Source organism: Rhea pennata, chromosome 2, assembly GCF_028389875.1.
Source record: "Rhea pennata isolate bPtePen1 chromosome 2, bPtePen1.pri, whole genome shotgun sequence".
NCBI lineage: Eukaryota > Metazoa > Chordata > Aves > Rheiformes > Rheidae > Rhea > Rhea pennata.
Window position 1 is genome coordinate 134,090,212 of NC_084664.1, and position 21,289 is coordinate 134,111,500.

Genomic DNA, 21,289 nt, shown 5'->3' on the forward strand with positions numbered 1-21,289 from the left:
GGATAGAAATCTAATGAAGTCAGTTAACCAAAACAACCTGCAATCTCATTTTCTAGAGATGATCAAAAGAAAAATAAAACCCACTTAGTGTGTTTATTACAGGCTGTGTTTTTCTACTATTAGATTTGTATCGTTTGGGAGTAAAACAAGGTCTCCTGCCTTGGCAGCAAAACTGAGCTGACCTGAGTTCAGAAGTAACCTCAGGACTTGAGTCTCCAGATTGCTAAACAGTCATATTATGGAAACCAAGTAAGTTTTCACAATTATGAAATTATTTGTTAGAATACAACCACACAAAGTAAAAATGAAAAATAAAAAATTATTTATTTCTGATCTTTACCAGACAAACATTGCAATATGGGCTTGCAACAAACTGTTTTACTCTGTACAGAGTGGATAGCTAAACAGAATTTAATGCATACATATTTTCAAAACAATAAGAACAGTTGCAACAAGCTATTAAATATAAACCCAGGTACTTTTTAATTAGAAAAGCAACATAAGAAAATGGGAAACAGTTTGCTGCCTTTCAGAAAAGAGTATACATTTTAAAATAACCTTGTAAATATAACTCATACACGTTACAAAAAAGATGTATTTCTATTTGTGACTATTCACAGAAATTATGATTTGAAAAAAATAATTTCACAGAAAATTAACAGCACAAAACTAAGCAGTGAACTTCATCACAGTGCCTTACTACCACTTTCTAAGTGAGCAGTTCTTCCTTTATGGACACTCGATCTCTTGACCCCAGGTAAATTTGGTAACAGAATGCCAATTAGGAAAAGTACGACGGTACCTCACAAGGCTACCAAATAGTTATTGGCTGATTATTTTCTGCATTATAAGATTAAATTCAGGAATCATCACCTTTTTTCCCTTCATTTTTTTTAAATGAGCTCTTCTCCCAGATTTCATGGGCTGTCCATCTTTTAGGCATTAAAAAAGTGGCTACTGAACCATATATTTCTGACCAGGATGGTTTCAAACCTATTAAAAATTTGTAATTCATTAAAAATGAACTTGTGCTAAAATAATCTTATTTTTATGTCAGCAAACCAAGACATCTCTGATCTTATAAGATTTTTATGTCTAAACTATCATTACTCCTTCACTTTGAAGAATAAAAATGTACATACAGCTTGCAATGAACCTCAGAACAGTTTGGGCTGTCTTTGCATACAGATATGCAATGAAAACGTTAGCACCTCCTTTCTTGAGACTTCTGCATTCAGACCCAAAGTAAACAGGAAATCTCTCTGAACACGAGTCTGCTACGTCACTAATGTCAAAGAATGTTTGCTTGATCTAAATCGTCGCATTCTCTATAAACACTGACGTTAATAGCAAATCGCTTTCAGGAACTCTGAGGTTTATGGTTTTATTTTTTATTTTTATTTTCCTGCTGCAGATATGTGCTCAGCTTTTCTTTCTTTTTTCTTTTCTCTCTTTTTTCTTTTTTTTAAAGCCAGGCAGGTTTTACTGATACCCAAATTACGTGTACCATGGTTTTGCTATGCCTATGCATTCCATGCCTCGATTACTTTTATAACCACCAAGAGCTTTCTCTGCTCAGTTTTACATGGGTAATATTTTAAATTAATGACTAATCAGCATTTCTGAAGAGGAAAGAATAAAGACAGATAAACACACTTTCAGAAGTCCTCTATTTCTTACCTGCAATATGAGTTCCCTAAGAACACTTCCCCTAATCGATCACTTTTTTTAGACCCTCATACCTGTCCACAGACTTAGTAGTCACTATTTTATTTAGTCAGTGGAATAATCAGAGTGATCTGCTTATTTTTTTCCTATTTTGCTTTCTCCCAATAGGAAATGAAAATAACCAACAATAAATAGAAACAGTAACCAAGTAAAATGAAAGAATGAAGAAGGAAGTTCATAATAAGCTCCTTTATTTTTATATAGGTGGATAGCTAAATGAAAATATTATATATACCTTCTCCCCAAAGAATGACAACTATAGTTATATCATTTTTTTTTTAAGTGAGAAAGCCAGCTAAATATGTTCCAAGTCTTGGAAACTAAGGAAAACAAAACAAAATATTTTTAAGAGAACATGTTCAACAGAAACTGCAACAAGCCACAAGAAACTGTAAATAGAGCAAACATACTTTAAAACTGATTAAAATATACACCAATTTAAATACAGTGAAAGGATCAAAGGAAAGCTACTTTTCTCTAAATAATTTCACTGTAGAAATGCTTTTTCTCAAAAATAATATAAAACAAAAATTGAATGAGATTAACACCCTATAATCAATAGACAGGAGCGCCTTGTTAAGTGCCTCTCCACAAAAGTGGAAAGCTTGTTCTCCGAGATACTGCTCTGAAGCTTTTCTTGATCATGCAACTAACAAGACCTAAGTCTCCGCAGACGGGCATAAGCCATTTTCAGCCCTGGTGTATCAGCACATATGAACTAATTGAACGAAAACTCTTTCCTTTGCTAGAAATTCTTCCTAATACTGCTCAGCTCAAACTAATTCTGAAGGACAGGCATTTTGATCATCATCATTACAGAAAACTCTGCGTTGCTGTTGTATAATGTTCATGAGCTCTTTACAACAAAAACAACTGAGGTAAGAAAAAACACATGCACCTAAATTCTTGTTGTTTACTTGGAAGATACAGAGCCAGACAAAGAAAGCTGAAACAGTTTTGTTTTTGTTTTTTTTTAAAAAACAGTTCCACATTCATTGCTGTCCTGAGCTGCAGGTATTGCCGTGTACCTGAGACACCAGTGCTGATCCCATAAGCTTTCCCAATCCATCTCGACTGCAGCTTCCCTAGAAGCAGAAGTAAGCCTACTTACTTTTTCACTTGAACACTGGTGGAATCAAGTGCACACAGAGCAAGCAAATATGGTTAACTGATGCAGTAAATGGGGGAAGGAGGAGTCCCCCTTGGGTCTTTCTGCATTGCTGTGTATTCTTTGTGTGTGTTGTGTTCATGGAACAGGGCCTCTTAACAAAATATTTTTCCCACTGCAAAGCAAAATGACTGTAAGGCGATTTAAAGACGGCTTTGAGGGATTTCTAGTACATTCCGCAGGAGTGCATAAACTTACCAAAGTGTTAAATAAGTATTGCCAAGACTTCCATGATCTCTCCTAATTTTCTTCTTTTCTAACTCCTTCACTGTATTTAAATGCTTACTTTCAAAGAACCAGAAGGAGATATCATGTTATTAATCAAATCATATAGAAACAATGGGAAGAAAATAAAGTTCACACACAGTCTTGTAAGAATTCCTCTCTCATTTTCTTCTTGCTCAGCAAAGTGTATTTAAACCTTGGACTAGCGATCCACTTCCTCGCTGACCGCCTTTAGAGGAAAGGTCAGTTATAATGACCTGCAGTAGAGATTGTGAACTTTTTACATTGCAGGACATTTTTTTTCCCCGTATTTACTTTCACAGACAAGCAACAATTGCTCTAACCGGTCACACGATGAAGTAATATGAGGCAATAATGTTATTTTTTTTCTTTTCCAGCAGCAGCTTCCCTCTCCTAGGACGTGGCATGCTTGTTCTCTTCCTCCCCCGTGACGAAAGGGCCACCCAGCCGAGCGGGAGCCGGGGTGCTCGCCTGCTTCTCTGCAAAACGTGGTCTCTCGTGGCGTGAGCTGCGAAACGCTACAAAAGCCTACAGCAAGGGACAGGCTAACGTAGTTGAGGTTTGAAATTGAGGCAGGGTCTTAATCCCGTTGTCAAAGAGCCGGCAGGTTCAGACTGTGGTTTGCCTCGTGCAGCCGCTGCGCTCGCTTGCTGCCCGCGCTCGCCGGCAGCGAGGAGTGCCGAATCTACGGCAGCAGTTAGCTAACAAACCACAGACTTCCGCCGAGTTGTGCTGACATCAAACAGCGGGGCTGGTTCATGAACTCACCATGACTTTGGAGCACTTTAAATTTGAGAATATTTTTTGTTTGCTTACTTGGGAGATTTTATTTGTTTTTATTTTTTTTGTTTGTTTTTAACAAAGTGCTGGGCTTTTTTTTGAAAAGGGCAGTGTATTAATGGAACACTTGGAACATTTTGGTTTCAGTGCATGTTGTAGGTTGTTACAAAACAGATTCATTTCAAGCCTCAAAACATTGCTTCCTGGTAAAGACTTGATATCATCAAATACAACAGCAGTTGTACATGCAGAGTAGGGGCATGTCCGTATCTAGCGCTGGTCCCCAGGAGCAGGAGGCCCCTTTCTCCCATGCATTCCCAAGGGCCACCCCTGACTTCCCAGAAATCATTTCTCTTGCCCAATAGTTGATTGGGAGCACTCACATTGCCCTTCCCTTGGGGTTGAGGGCCATTTGCACTATTTTACCTGTGAGAAATTATAAAATGTTCAAAAAATGCCTGAGCACTGCATGTTCAAAAAATGCCTGAGCACTGCAACTAAAAAAAAAAAAAAAAAAAAATTCCCAAATCCAGATAGATTACTGTCCACCCACCCCCCAAGGACTGTCTTCCCAATATCTACCCCAAATCAAAAAGCCAGCTTCTGCCACGTCTAGAGATTGCCCAAATACAGAATTTACTAGATAGCAAGAATCTCAACATGAGCAACATCCATGAGTGTCTTTATTCATCAATATGTGAGTAATTCCATTACTCACGTAAGCTTCCATCAGTGTCATTTACCATCACTTGAGTGAGCTGTGCAAATACTACCTATGCTTATGTGATAACAGCATCATAAACAAAATGCAAAATTTCTTCCTCTGCCCCACCTCAAAGGCAGAAAACAAAAATTCAACTGTTATTTCTCTCTGAAATTATCATATATAATGGGACACAGTTCCCAGGGTTGACTGTACTATTTTCTCCATGAAGAAATACTATTAACCATCTAGATCAAAGTCCAGAGTTACATATGCCAACTGTAAATTCTCAGCTGTGTCAGGTCTCCAAAGAAATGCAACTTCAGTACTTCAGAGTAGTAGATCAGCAGAGGCTATACAATTAAAAAGCTATTTGGTCTATGTTTAAAATGTGTAATTTTAGTGTATGATGCATTTTATTTGTGAATACATAGATAGTAATTATGCTTCCCTATGGGAAAAATATTTTATTAGAATGAATACAACATATAGAGAAAAGAATGTATACTAATGCAATGTATATATTGCTATATCCCAAACTGTTACTATTTGTTCCTCAACTTTAAGTAAAAAGTAAAATTAAAGGAAATCACTAAAACGTTACAAGTAATTAAAGCATATCTTCTTCATCGCAGCATAAGTTCTTTCTAAAAAATAATATTGTTCTTCTCAACAATATTATTCGTAAACCTAAGAAATCATTTCAGCAAGAAATTACACTACACAAAGCCAACATTTTTATCACTTTATCATTTTATTAATTTCAAAGTAATCTCATAAACTAACCACGGGCTTGCCATAGTGCTGCCTTTTGAAATATGACACCCTGCAACATGAAATAAGTTGTATGGAAATATTTATATTTAGAAAGAGCTCTGCTATAAAAAGCTTGTGGTTAACATCATGCACTATTACCTCACATAGCCAGTGCTCTCACCTCTGCAGTGAGGTAGTGCTTATCAAAAAGGATGTACCCATCTTCTCATGTAGGAAAGCACAGACATATCAAAGAAAGTCTCATCCAGCTCCACAAAATTGCTACAATACCAAGCCTTAACAAGGTTGGAAAATAGCGGAGTTCCTGCAAGCCTAGAGCTCTCCAGTCACTTCCTTCAGCTGTAGAGAAAGCACCAGAAATCTCTACAATTCTAGACAACAGCTCATCACAACAAAGCTTGTCCTTCAGCACCAGCAAACATAAAATCCCCTTACAGCCTGCACTTACGTACAGTCTGGCATGAAAACAATCTCTTGGGCTTACTAGGCTAATACTTTTCAGACAATTTACTAAAAATCTACTCCAACTGTGATACTGAGACTTTTTTAATACCTAGCACCCATGTCATGCAAAACAAGTTTTTTAAGATTTAAAGTTCTACTAGAAGTCTGTTTAAAAAAGTTGCACACAATAGACCATTAAACTAGAGAGATGTTTTGTGAAAAATCCAAAACAACCCCCCCAACACATACAGGATGAGGGTGTTACAAGTAAGTAGGGAGATATAAATATCACAGTTATCTTTTCATAATCGAGATGTTATGAAAGAATTCCAGTCTCTGTGTTCACCCTGTATAACAACTTCTGTCTGACTATCCACGAGCTCATTACTCAGAAGACTTATTCTGTGTGCTCCCAGTGCTAAACTGCACGTAGGGTTGGTTAAAGCTGGCTCAGTGAGGATGGCTGCAGCCAGCAGAAGTTCAGGGATATGTAGTAGGGATTCTGAGAGGCAAAAAAAAGGAAGTGAGTAAACTGCAAAAGTTACATCATATTAAAATTTATGGTGAATGTTAGACACAGCACAGAAATGGCCATATTGGTGTCAGGTCAAAGGTCCACCTATCCTGTATTTGGGCTTACAGCAACAAACAGCAGATGCTTCTGGAACACTTAAAAAATAAAAGCAAGTATATAGTGAAACTTCCCCGGAATACTCTACAATAATAACTTCTAATAACTTTCAGCTTCAGGACTTGCTGAGGCAGAAAAAATCTCTTTGTGGTTAATAGTCTTTGGTAGATTTTTCTTCCGTGAACTCATCAGTCTGCTTTTTGAACCCTTGTAAAACGTCTGGCATCCACAATATCCTGCAGCATCCACAGTCTAATGCTCTACAGTCCTTTTGTTTGTTTTGAATCTGTCACCTAGTGGTTACACTGCTGCCCCCCACTTCTTGCTTTGGAAGAGACAGTGAACCATCATCCTTCTCAGTGCACTTCCTAATACAGACCTCTACCATACCCTGTTCCGTTCTCATAGGGAAGCTGTTCCATACCTCTCTTTGTCACACTTCTCTGATATTTTTCCACTTCTGCTCTGGGTTTTTGAGTTGGGGGACTGAAATTGCTACCTAAGGATGCACCTTGAATTTCTAGATTGACATAATGATGTTTTCAGCTCCCTTCCTAGTAATTCCTGCTATTATATATATTTTTCTGATAACTAGATGAAAAATAAGCTGATATGTTAGTGAAACTATTAGAATTCTAAAAACTCATTCTCAGATAGTAACCACCCAGAGCCACCATTTCATACGTGCGTTCTTCATTTACCTACAACAAATTCTTCATTGGAAAGATCAGATCAGATCCTCCCTCCGGCCTCAGTTCTAGAGTGCGCTACTGGAGGATGAACATCTCCCTCTGTCCAAAGGATTGTGAAGACCACAATTTGCCATCAAAGAGGAAGAAAATCTGCAAAATATTCTGTTGTACGGAAGCTGTCCATTTTTTCCCCCTTCCTAGAAAGCATGACATGATGGAGATTTGAGGCATTAGGTCCCACCAACCACTCCTCTGCTTATGGCGGAAATGTGAGCAGCAGGGCTGCCCTGCTACCATCACACAGCTTCACCACCCCAAGGTACCAGGAGGACCTGCTTTGAAGGCCAGAAGAGACACACCCAGGCAGCTGAGCACTATGCTTAAGAGAGCAGAACTAGAGTTCAGAGTTTCTTTCTCTGCTATTAAATTATCAGTGTATAAAGAGTCAGGATACTTGGTTGGTTGATTCAAGTTTGGAAGATTATCAGAGAAACTTTAACAAATAAAATGGAATTTATTTGGAATAAAATACATTGTTTAGTATTTTGTAGAAACTATTAAGAACATCACCCTTTCCTTTCATAGAAGTTTTACATTTACTATTAACAAGGACATTTTTCCAGTCCATGCTGACATATACATGCTCACAAGTCTTCACATGCAGACTAACAAGAACAAATGATCCCGAGCAAAATACAATATTCAAAAAGACAACATACGCATGCACTTAATTTTCTTTATGTCTTGGAATATTAAATCTAATCTTCCTAAATAAAGCATCAGATTTATTCTTCTACTATTGCCTTGTTTTGGTACTCTTCTCTGGGCATCTTCTGTTGGGTTTCTGGCAGGACGTGGAGCAAGACAAACTTCTAGTCCTGTCTAGTGAAATTATTTCTTACACAGATAAATCACAGTTCTCCACAAAGAGCACTTGGTACAGGACTGGTCACTCAAACTCCACTTGCCCTTTGTCTCACCACTGATAGTTAACAAAAAAAAGGCATCCAATGCAGGTGCTAATATGATTGCTCCTTCGTTGCCCTGGTCTCGATAGGTTTCCTTGTGACATAAGAGACTTCTTTTAACACAGAAATAGGCCACTGCTGTCAAAAAGGAACTAAAGTTTCATGCTAATTTTTCTGGATTATGTTCTGTACTGCTCTGAATATAAAGGAAGAGTATTGTTTGCTTGTTCAGTTATGGCCACTTTATATAATCACTTTACAATTACGGACTACAACCCAGAAACACAGTCTCACACAGGGTCTCAGCAGCAGCCTGTGGCAATCCAGACCACTTGGCCACCTTGTAAAAGCTCTGGAAGGTGCCAAGAAGGCACTTCAGGATCTGTGGCAGAACTCCACTATAGCCAGCTTTAGAATAGTGTGATTACAGCATGCTCCAAGGGAGCCTCTGTCACAGGCGAAGCTGGTTCAAGGTATGTGGTAGATGCCAGCAAACAGATTCATGACTCATTTCTGCTCTCAGAAAGGAAGGGTCAGTTCTGATTTGAGGTGAGCTGATACTCAGGTTAATAAATTACTTTGTAGACTCTCTATTTTCAGCTTTCAGAAAGTAGTAAAAAATGCCACTGTGCAGACTACCTCCTGTTGCGTGGGCTACAACATTACATACCCCTCTTCCCCAAACACAAGGAAACTCTGAAATTGTAAAAATTCCATGGGTTCACAATAGGCTTATCCTGTGCAAATCCAATACATGAAAGTAGTATATTTTGAGACTGATTTAGCAAGGAAGAAAATACTTCTAAATTATACCATAAAATCATAGAAAAGTAGTTAAAACATGACCATGTCTGTGTACCACATAAATCTGTTCAAGCAAGTCAGAACAGTGGTGCTAAAACTGGAATCTAGATTACTGCAGTCCACCCACTGGAGTCATCAGTATAAACACAAAAATGATAGGGGCAAGAGTGCGATTTTTTCTTTTTTTTTTTTTTTTTTTTTTACAGAAGTATCCTGGGAGACATAGATTCAAGGAAACATGTCATATAAGCAAAGTCAAAAGACTAAGCCTGCCACAGAAACACTCTGTTCTATGATAAACAAAATACCTTTCTTCTTTTTAGGGTGGAAAACAGCCATCAATGTATGTACTTTAAAAGTTATCACTCTCAAGAATTATTTTCAGACTTCATTTATTTCTGTGTAATAGTGCATATCTTTTCCATTAAATCACAGTAGATGGAATTTGTGGCATTTCTTTCTCACAACTGAAATAAAGAAAAACCCTCTAAGAAATAACAATTAAAATTAGATATACTCATAAACCCTGCCTTCATTTTGCTTTTTTGAATCAAGAGCAGTATTACTATTTACACATTACTTTAAAGATATAATTGTACAGAGCAAACAACATTCAATTTAATACTAAAAGTTTACATTGGTGGTCACCAGGTCATTGCTTAGCTTTTGATTTGTTTTATTTCATTGAATGCTTGCAATAACAATTAGCCACCAGATCATGCCAGAGTGAATTTTCCTGCTGTATCACACTATTTTTACATGCCACAACTTTTCTTTGGACTCAGGCAAGAGCGCTGGCATCTTGGCAGACTGGACCTAATAACGCAAAGACATGGGCCTCATACCTCTCTTGAAAACCCTGAATTGCTTCTTCTGTGGTCTCATCAGCCTTTAAAGACTAAACAGCTTCAGTAAGTTCTAGGTTTACTTTTCAGTTTCAAAGAATATTTATTTCTAGATGAAATCAGTTTTTTCCACTTCAGATAGAAGAAAATTACAGACATATAGAGGGAAGTCGAAAGTAGTTACTAATTTTTCTTTTTCTTCTTTTTTTTTTAACTTCTACACAGCTAAGCTTCTATTTCTTTAAAACACTTCAAGATCAACCAACTAAAGAAGCAAAAAAACAAATAAAACAAACAACCCCCCCAACCTTCAAAGTTTATCTACCACAATTCTCTGCATAGCACAGTCTTATGAATATAGCTCCTTGAAACTAATTTAAGCCAAGTTGAAGGACTGGGAAAAATACCAGGAAAATCTATACAGAGTAAAAAAATAAAAACAACTTTTCAGAACAAGAACAAGATCTATATTTGTACCTTCCTATAGCGTCTAACAAAATGGTAGTGTAACCTGATTCCTGCCTGGAAGCACTGTCATAAATATAACAAAAATTCTACAAGTCTGATAGAAAAGTATCCACTACAGCAGCAAGCCCTCAATAACCTTTAAAAATTGAGGAATCTCTTGGTAGCAATGAAGTGGTGTCTTGTGCTCCTAGGTGAAGAGCCAGTTCTTAGACAATCCGCTTCAGCTAAAGAGCTCTGCAGGAGCAACACATTCCCAAAGGAAAGGAACATTTGGGCATCTGGGTGTCTCTTACTATCGCATCCAGCCCTGCCCTTGTGAAAAGAACACAAACAAAACCTTTGAAGACATGGAAAAATACCTGCGTAGGCATTTTGGAGAAAAACAGCAAGACATACAAAGAGAGGAAGGTATGCTATTATGTAAATCTTAGTCCTGACAAGAACAAATAGAACAAAATAAAATAAAAAAGAACAGAACAGAATAAGATAGAATAAGATAAAATAAAATGAGATTTAAAGCTAAGATGAAATTCCAGAAAAAGTGAAACTACCCAGTATAGAGAAATGATTATACAATAAAAGGTGAAACACATTTTATTTCCACACATATTTCCCAAGTATACAATTGTAAGGTAATCCAGAACTTAAATATATCTTTTAACATTCAACAAATAATGCCATCCTTATTCACAGGCCGGGAATCTGCATACAAAGTTACAGAAGAAAGAATTTTGCAGACAAATCTGAAGACCTGTGAACCTATCTAAGGACTGCTGACTGATAAAGAAATCATCACACATTTTGATTTTCTTTTCTATACTTTTCGCTGTACCTGTAATTTTATAAAAATAACAGTAACTATTGTTTGCCTTATCACAGTACAATAATTAGGCTTTATATTATGCATACAGGATCAAACCAGCCCCTGTTTTTGAGTCCCATGCTAGCACAGGTAAAATAGCAGAAAAAATCCTTTTGATAACATGACCAAGCTCCAGTCAAACTAGCTCTTTTGGCACCTGACTGCTCCTACTACAACTGAAGTACTAGTGGTAAGAAATCACCTCTAGGAGAAGTGGGTTTGTGCCAGCTGGCCCCCACGCCTTCGTAAGCCAGAAGTCTTCACTTTTTCCCACCCTGGTGGCAAGACGCCTCCTGTTCCAAAGGGCGACCCGCGCTTGCCCAGGCGGGCCAAAGGCAGCGCGCTGCTTTCGGGCACCGCTGCTGAGGCGCGCGCGCCGCTGGGCACCCAGCCCGCGAGGCCTTCGCCGCCCCGGCTTTCCTGGCGTCGCCAGCGGGGAGGGAGGAAAGTAATATTCAGTATTCACACGCACTCTGCAATTCAGGATGGACCTAAATACAAATGAATCTCTTGCTCAACCCCAGCATTAAACAGCACCTGAAAGAAACACACTCTTGCATTAGGTTTGGCAAGTAAATGTGTTTAGGGTATTGTATTTTAACGCATACTTATACACTTGTTCTTAATGCAAAGCTGCTTTTGTTCCGTATTTGCTCCTTCACAATTTCTTTAAAAAAATGAAATGCATACCTGAAACTACACAACTATCTGGTACAAATACTTTTCAAAGAGGAGACTTAGGGCTGATATCCTGTATGCAAATGTGCTCAGCTGAAAAAATGTACAGGGTACAATTCCCCGACTACAACGCAACAAAAAAGAGACGCTCCCTGGCTTAGTTAACATCAGAGGGAAGACGCAAGGGATTCATCAAGAGAAAAGAGGCCGTTCCATAACTGCAGCATGTGCACGTACACACGCGCACAAGCGCAGGCACACGCGTGTGCGCTCGCTTCCCTTGCCTTCCTTTCCCTTCCCGCCCCCTCCACCGGGGAGGCAGCCGAGCACTCGCCACATCCCCTCCACGGAGCAGCTCGTCAAACATCCGATACGTTTTTATATTCAACAGGCTGCATGCAACATTCCTTTAAAAAAAATATTATCTGTTTGCTTGCTTGAAGCGTCACAAAGATAATATTCACGTCTGTGACCCTGACTGTCTCTGATCAAGAGGCAGAGAGATTGTGCAGACCACGTTGCTTCCCAGCACCCCCGGGACGCCAGCCAGAGAACAGCGCTGCCGTCTCAGCGGAGACGGTCGGACCCCGGGCCTTAGGCTAATGCCGCTGCCGCTCTGGCATGGCTACCGACTGAGAGGTGAACGGGATGAAAAGGAAACGTCCAGTCCTACAGCTACGATACCGACGTGAGCAGCAAAAGCGCTGGTGTCCTGAATTTTGGAAGAGAATGAAGAAGATATTTTTTTCTTTAGAGATCCTTACCTCTAAATCATTTGTCCTTCTGTTTCTTCTTTCTCAGTTTTGTCCTCTAAATTCCTACTCCCCCCAAGTATCTGCCAAAATATTCATATCTGTTTTCTGCATTGCAGTTGCATGTACTCAGGGACTGAAAATCATTTAAAGAAACTTATTTAAATATTCTTTATTGTTCTAGGATTGTTCGGCAAATCAGCTACACAGAGCCAAACAGTATCAGAGAATATCCTTTAAAAATCCTGGTTCAACTATGGCAGCACTTACTTTAAACTGATTTTAATTTACTTTATTATTCCCACAAAAATGTGCTTAAGTGATTTTTTTTTTTAAGTGTTGTCAGGTGCAGAAATACCACCTCTGGCCTTGGAAGTCCTTGAACTAAAGTTTACTGAAGGCTGGCAGGTTAATCCAAGAAAGAATCACTATGTGTTTGCCCAGTTCTTTTATTCTCCCACTGATGTGCACTCCTGGAGATAGGATACAAAGATAGACAGAACTTTTATCTGATCTGACATGGCTCTTCTGTTCATCATACCCACCACATTTTGCCTCCATGCCAGTAAAGTCATAGCCTAAGAGAAAGGTAAATCAAGAGAAGCCGTTAGGCATTATGCACATTTTTTAATACTTCCCAAGCTCATCCCTTCATGACAGTATTCAGTGTAACCACGACTTAAGTCGTATATGTAAATCTGTATAGCTATGTACACAAGTACATAAATCCAGCATTTCACAAATTTGACACAATACATGAAAGTCTTAAGATACAAACACTTTCACTTTATTCTACTCTAAACTTGTTCTGGGACTACTATTTTTATTTAAAACTAGTCTGGAAAGGTTAAAAAATTCTTCGAAAAAATTCAAGACCCTAATAAAAACACAAAATTCCGCCTAACAGAGAACACATTTCAGAAAATAGGTGGCCTTTAAAGGGTGTCCCGAATGTCTGGCTATTTCTGATCAGGTGAGCACATGTTAATCCAGAAAGCCTCTTAATGTCCTCTCGGTAGTTTCTCTTTCAAACTATCAGAGAGAGTATCTGGCTTAAGGACAGATGAGTGGACAGTGAGGTGGATTGAGAACTGGCTGAAAGGCAGAGCTCAGAGGGTCATCATCAGTGGTGCAGAGTTTAGCTGGAGACCTGTAGCTAGTGGTGTCCCTCAGGGCTCAGTACTGGGTTCAGTCTTGTTCAGCTTCCTCATCAGTGACCTGGATGAGGGGACAGAGTGCCTCCTCAGCAAGTTTGCCAATGATACCAAGCTGGGAGGAGTGGCTGATACACCTGAGGGCTGTGCTGCCATTCAGAGAGACCTGGCCAGGCTGAAGAGTTGGGCGGAGAGGAACCTCCTGAGGTTCAACAAGGGCAAGTGCAGAGTCCTGCACCTAGGGAGAAATAACCTTGGGGAACCAGTACAAGCTGGGGGCTGACCTGCTGGAGAGCAGCTCTGCAGAGAAGGACCTGGGAGTGCTGGCGGATGACAAGTCGACCATGAGCCAGCAATGTGCCCTTGTGGCCAAGAAGGCCAATGGTCTCCTGGGGTGCATTGGGAAGACTGTTGCCAGCAGGTGGAGGGAGGTGATCCTGCCCCTCTACTCAGCCCTGGGGAGGCCTCATCTCGAGTACTGTGTCCAGTCCTGGGCTCCCCAGGACAAGAGAGACATGGAGCTACTGGAGAGAGTCCAGTGTAGGGCTACAAAGATGATCAGAGGGCTGGAGCATCTGCCCTACGAGGAATGGCTGCGAGAGCTGGGCCTCTTCAGCCTGGGGAAGAGAAGACTGATGGGGGAGATCTTATCAATGTGTACAAGTACCTGAAGGGAGGGTGTCAAGGGGATAGGGCCAGACTCTTTTCAGTTGTCCCATGTGACAGGACAAGAGGCAATGGGCAGAAACTGAAGCACAGGAAGTTCTGCTTGACCGCGAGGGGGAATTTCTTCACTGTGAGAGTGACGGAGCACTGGACCAGGCTGCCCAGAGAGGTTGTGGAGTCTCCTTCTCCAGAGATAATGAAGGCCCACCTGGATGCAACCCTGTCTACCATGCTCTAGGTGACCCTGCTGAACAGGGAGGTTGGACTAGATGATCTCCGGAGGTCCCTTCCAACCTTACTGATTCTATGATTCTATGATTCTAAACATAATTGTGGCAGTTTAGCAGTCATTTGTGTAGACAACTCCAAACTACTTTTTTAGAGTCTTAAATCATCAAAGACAGCCACTAGAATGAATTTTAAAGAGCAATAAAATCACAGGCTCATTATGAAATATGTACAAGGTCAGTTTATTTCCATTTAGATAACACAACCTCATATAGAGATCATTGCTGCATTTTAATAACATTGCAATGGTAGAGATGTCCACAGGAAAGATAAAAAAAATAGTTGCAACTTTTTGGATGGCCACCATCAACAACAAAATAAGCTATGCTAGACCAGAAAACACAACAAAGGAATATTGAAAATTAGTAATTTATGCAAGAGAATGGATGGTTGGTAGGATTTCTGATAAATCCTTTGCCCACCCTACTCTCTTGCACTATCTCCTCTGTGGTTGAACCTTCTCCATGCTCCAGTCTCACCTAGGCTTGGACTGCATCAAGTGTGTTACACTCTGAAAAAGTCATAATGTCTCTGCCCTAACGTGGCAGCCTTGGACATACAGGGAATACAGCTGGAGAAAATATAACTGCACAGTTCCACAAAGGAGTAGTCTGAAGATAGACCGGTTATTGAATGCTACCTTCTTTTTTGTCTTTTTCTCTTCTTCCCAAAAAGGTATTTGCAAGCCTTTGTGCCTTCTCTCACTAGGCCAGCAACGAGTGAGCACCGTCCCATCATGTGAGATCTCAAAGGCAGAGTTAGGATTAAGCAACAGCTGAACAGGCGCAGCCACAAAACTAGACTCTGCGGCTAGGAATTACACAGTTCCACTCGGGATCCCTCCAAGTGCTAAAAGCTTCAAATTCTTCTCTTTTTAAGAGAGGAAAAAAGACAATGCTTCCAGGAAAAAACAGAACACACAGTAGTCCTTGGATGACATAAAAGCTTGCTGCATCCTGAAACCTATGAGCACTTTCCAGTTCCTCAATCAGAAGACACAATTCAGCCGTATCCCACTGTATTGCACAGGAAAGTCTAGTCATACACGTCAGAAAGAGATCTGGTTGAGTGCAGGACAAGGACTGCAGGTATGCTTAGCAACAATATCTCATACTCAGTGTGAAAAACATTCCAGAAGCCAGTGCATTTTTCAAACCATTTTTGAAATATTTATTACCATTTAGATCAGTATAATTTACAAGTAAATAAACAAATGCTCATGCTGTGTTGCTTAGCCTCACCTATTTACCTTGATAATCAAGTCAGTCAGTTTTATTTTCAGTGCTTCTTGCTGCCAAATTTAAGTTGCTACAAGGCACAGATTACTTGATTAAAGTAATTCTGTCTACTGGCATACACATATGTATTTGTTTAATACCTTGGAAGTATTTCTACACTTTTCACAAAAATTAGATATAAGTTACACATAAAAAAAGGAAAAGAAAAGAAAAGAAAAAACAGTTCCTGCAGATGCCCTCCTCACAAACTGTAAACAAAGCAAGAGACTTCTAATGTTTGTTTGAACACACTTGCCCTAAGTGATAACCGTGATGGAAAGAAAGGAAGTAATTTTCCTTACTCTCTGCCTTCAGGTGGCTCATTAAAACAGTTCCTATAAAAGGAGGATATGAGTCTCTGGTGAGAACTTTACATTTAGGTTAAGCATTCTAGGGGAAGGATCCTGGCAGCCAACAAGTTTAAACTCAATTTCTTGTTTTAATTTTGAATTTAATTTGTCAGCAAAACCAAACTTCAGAAAGCAGGCAAATTTTGACAAATTACAACTGTTACAAGCTCTGCTCTGAGCAGGATGAAACATAAATATTATTCTTCAAGTGAACAAATTACACCCATTGCATCCAAATTAAAAATGCTTACATTATAAGGCTATTCTACAGTTTGACTTCAGGCTGACTGCTAAGGAGAACTTGCTAATGGGAATCACAGGCCTCACCTTCAGATCGCAAAGCAGCATCGCACAGGGCAGCAGTGTAAGATAACAATTGGCCAGTCCTGACTTCTGGACTACAATTAGCCCTTTTTGTCTCTATACCTGTAAGACCTTTAATCTGGGCACTTCTAAACAGAAGGAGGTAATATAGACAAAACATCAGTACTTCCAAATGCAATGTTTGCAGCCTTGCTCAGCCAAGTCATTTGAACCAAGAAAGAAGATGGTTGCTTACAAAAACAGTAATTTAACAGTGTATCTAAAGTAAAATACAGCAAGCATACCAGGTATATGGTAGGAATGTTCACTGCTCACTTCAGCCACGGCATACCCATGAAATTAAACCTTTAAAATATTCTGTGTCACACAGGCTGCAGCACAGTCTGCAGGGAAATGTAAAATATCACATTAGAAACTATGATATCAATAGGCAGAGCTGTTCCAATCTTGACACTTTTACTGGACATTTAAGACTGGGATTTATCTACCCAACTTTATGAACCACTCAGCTAGACTCTCTTCATAGCTGATGACCAGCAGTACCTTAAGAATGCAGCTCATTTGATGCCCTTAAGAGGAGACTGAGTCACACTCCAGAAGTGCTGCTTTCATTCTCTCCATCGGCTACAGAAGATTCAGGATCCCACACTTAAAGCATCTAGAGTATACACATATAAGTAAAATACAGATTACCACGAAAGACAGGCATGATAGAGTGCAGTGTAGAGGTAATCTCTAAATCAGCAATCCCTTTGCTAACGCAGAAAAAGCTGCTCTCTATATAGCAAGCCCTATCATCATGACATACAAGGTTGTGAAAAATCATAATTAAGCTTCACTGAACTGCTCCCTGCCTCTTGTTATTAAATACACCTCCTGCCTAAGATGCGTATCTTCCCTTCAACTCTGCCTCCTTTTCTGCTTTAAAAAAATTTGGTTTTTTTTTACTTCAAACTTTAAGAAGACTGTAGTAGAATCACACAAATATCCAACTAAATCACTTGCACAGAAACCAGACAGGTTATTTCCCATCCCTGAAAGCCAAATCAGATGTCATGTGCCAGAAGGGAAAAAAATGAGAATCCAGCACAGTATCCCACAGAAGATTTATATTCTGCATTCTTCTACATTTTGCCAAACTGTGGGAGCTAATTATTGTACAAATGACAGTAACACTGCGGCTCAGCACAGTTCTGTCCAGAAAAAGCACAAGCAACTCTGAAGGAAGGAGCAGTACAGCAGGTATAGCAAGGCTACACTTACGGCCATATGACCAAGAACTCTAATATACATTCCTGGATATGATGTGCCACAACCAGGTCATTCTCTTCCACATTTAACTGCAGTGGCTGACCAGGTTCCCACTCACAGCTGTTCATCACCACCGACAAACAGGACTTTACTGTCCCTACAGAAAAACCAGCAAAACAGTATCTGTAACAGCATCCATTCAGTGCAAAGCCAGCCAGGTTAGCACAAACTGCCTTAAATCACTGGTTTACACCTAGCTCCCAGGTTCTGCACTAACCTTTATGAAGGACATTCCCACAGTCCTTTCCACCGCCTGCTGCCCCTTTCCCGCAAGAGGGTTGGAGTCACTTGGTCTCTGCCACCTGCCAAGCAGGCACGAACCAGTGGCCTTCCACAAATCAGGCAGCTTGCTGCCGCTGAAATGGCTGATCTTGCTTCCTTTCTGCCTTTCTCCTTGCTGCTACTTGAGGATAAGTTTGACCTTAGAGCACCAAATCAACGCACCAAAACAACAGAAAGGGATGTTCTCCCTTTCCCCCCTTTTTTTCTCTGGTTAGTTTTCCACTGGTTTAGTGATCTGAATCACCTTACTGGTACGTCAGGTGAGTACCAACATCTTGCAAGACAGTGTAATGATGCAAGCTTCCACAACAGCTCTAGTTTAAACTTTATCCTAATTCTTCAGTTTGATATCAATATTTTACACAGGTCATAGAAAAGTAAATTATGCTGGAAATGAGTTTAAAAAAAAGATTCTTTCGCATCTGTTCAAGCTGAGCAACTCACTTGTCAGCTTTTCTCGCTGTCAGCAGGCGTGCAGGTACTAACAGCGTACACGGAACTGGCAACATGCTTGCTACGCTAACACTTCATGCAGACACATCTGCTATCTCATTCCTGGGCTATGGGCTATCATCTTGTGGTTTTGTGCTTGATGCAGTTATTTCTCTGAGAGGACAGAACAGAGTGAATGGGGATAAACCAGAGATATAAACAGAAGCCCAAATCCCTTGCTGTCTACAACAGAAACACGTCACTCATAACCACAAAGGATATCAAAATCAACAGATAAAGGTCAGATAAAGCACAAGATAAAGTAGTGCGTACTTTTATATCTCAAAGATGCTATTACAAGGTTAATCGGTTATGCTGTCAAGATTTAAATTTCAGTTATTTAATGCTTAAGAAAAATCAGAATAGTTTCTTTTTACTTTATAATCAAAATGTAAATCAACCATGAAATCAGTACTTACATTACCAAATGCATATAACAGAATAAACTCTAAGCCTTAAGGGCACAGCTATCCCTAAGGATTTCTACAGTAGTATACCTATACCCAGCTTAACGAAGTGTGCTTGGCCTTATTTAGACCAGGTTCCACCACTGCTCTGCTTTTTTTTTAAACCACGGGAAGTCAAACAGTGGGGCTGCATCAGAGTTTAGCTGCTCCAATGCAAAAAAGAAACCCAAACGTTTAACACAGATAAGCCCTGAACTGGCTGACAGCAAACAAAAGAGCGCTTGGTTCACTACATGTTTGCCCTCATTTAGTTCCCTACCACATAGTCCTTGCTTGCCTTCTTCCAGCAATGCTCCCAGATACCATGATTCATAGATCTATTATTTCACACAAAAATCAGGAATTCATGTTTTTTACTTCTGCAACTACCCTTTGTTTTTGATCCTTTTGTACAACAGATTTTGGGTTCCTCTAGAGATTCATAATAATGGCTCCAGGTTCTCACAGACAGTGCAACACAACGGTGCCCCAGTCTTGATATGGGGAATTATTTAGGCTCATCCTATTATAACATTAAAGAAGAAAAGCAATTGGCAATATTTGTTCCCACAATTTATTCTTATTTTTAAAATTATTCTGAAAAAATAATTTTTCAGAAAGAGATGCAGGCACAAACTAAAATGCAATGCTTTTTCCCTGGCCTACTTTACACCTTTGTAGTATTCTTTCTTGAACCCTCTCAGTTCTGGGAAAAGCTAAGTCACAAAAGATGGGTTTAAGACTTATTCTGAAGCCAGACACATCTAAGGGAAGATTACCAGGAGTTCCATAGAAGTCATATTCTAACATTTAAGGGCCCGGTAAACAGCTTAAGGAGAATTTTAACTCCACCTTTACCAAACTATTACCTCTTTTATATATTTCCCCACATAACAAAAACCTTAACTGCCCAGAGGCTCTGCCAAGTCTGTTTTCTCACAGCAGAAACAAAGCATGCAGACCTGTCTAAAAGGAATATTTTCAAGAGAAGTCTACCAAAACTCACACTGCAACTCTTGTTGCCAAGTGTTAAGCATGAAGTTTCACATTTCACTAATTACACATTTATATGGTTACCAGCTTGTCTTGGAGCATACAGATTCAGGAACAGGAGTATCAATCCCTTCCTTCCCAGCCTTTTGAGAGAGACACCTTAGACACTTCATAGCTTTGTTGCTTGCTTGCATACTTATGTGGGTGTATCGGCCTTTATCAGACAAAGAAAGTGCATGAGGAAATTGAGGTGAAGCTAAACTGCATGAAGACTTTTGAATTTAGGACTGAAAGTACGTATTAGCTCCATGCTTTCACTTAACTCCTGAAATTAAATACTGCAGCGCAGTTCAGGAATTGCATTGCCGAAGTGCAAGGATCTTGTATAGTAGCCATTTACTTTGCAACGATGTTGTAAGAAGGTAATAACAAACTTAACTCCAAAAACTGGTATCTTGTACTATTAAACAATTTTAGGTTTTTTTTTTTCCTCACAAGTTTTACTGTTCTTTTGTAGCAGAGAGGTCACAGAAAATCAAGAAACAAAAGCTTGTTTTAGGATAGTCCTATAGACTTTAAGAGAGAAATCACATTTAGTGTAGATTCAAAACAGAAAGGAGAACACTAGTGAATTCACTAAACTTCTACTGAACATTTGCTATGTTTGTTTCACACTGAACCAACACCTTCAGTCCTCACAACACTAACAAATTACTGTCATAAAGACAGGAAACTCGGCATGGTTAGCTGTGTCTCAGAGTGCAGGATGCATCCTTGATTTTTTTCAAATAAAATTAAAATTGTTATTTCATGAACAGCCAAACATGCAACTGTTTAGCCAGTTAAAATAACTGGTGAAAAAGCACTAACTAGTTCTTAAATAGTATCTTTCTCTTGAAGATCTCAGAGCATGGCACAAAAACCAAAAAGCTCTCACAACAGTTTTAATAAATAGGTGTCTCACAATCCCCCTTGTAATGAAGGCATTTTTCTCCTCATCTCATGAAATCAGAAATGAAGGTAGAGAGGATGACTAACTTGTCTGAAGTCACACAGTAAAGGAGGCTCTGGTTTCACAAAACAAAATATGTTTGTTAGTTATTGCAGTTAGAGATATTCCTACCCTTGGCCTGTGGCCACCTCCCTCCCACCCCCTTTTA

The 21,289-nt window shown here is 39.5% G+C and overlaps 1 protein-coding gene across 9 annotated transcripts in view; it reads right to left on the bottom strand.

Moving 5' to 3' along the window:
• Positions 1 to 21,289, bottom strand: part of SPIDR (scaffold protein involved in DNA repair) — a 206,925-nt gene that overhangs the window by 70,955 nt on the left and 114,681 nt on the right. The gene's annotated exons all lie outside the window — the stretch shown is intronic.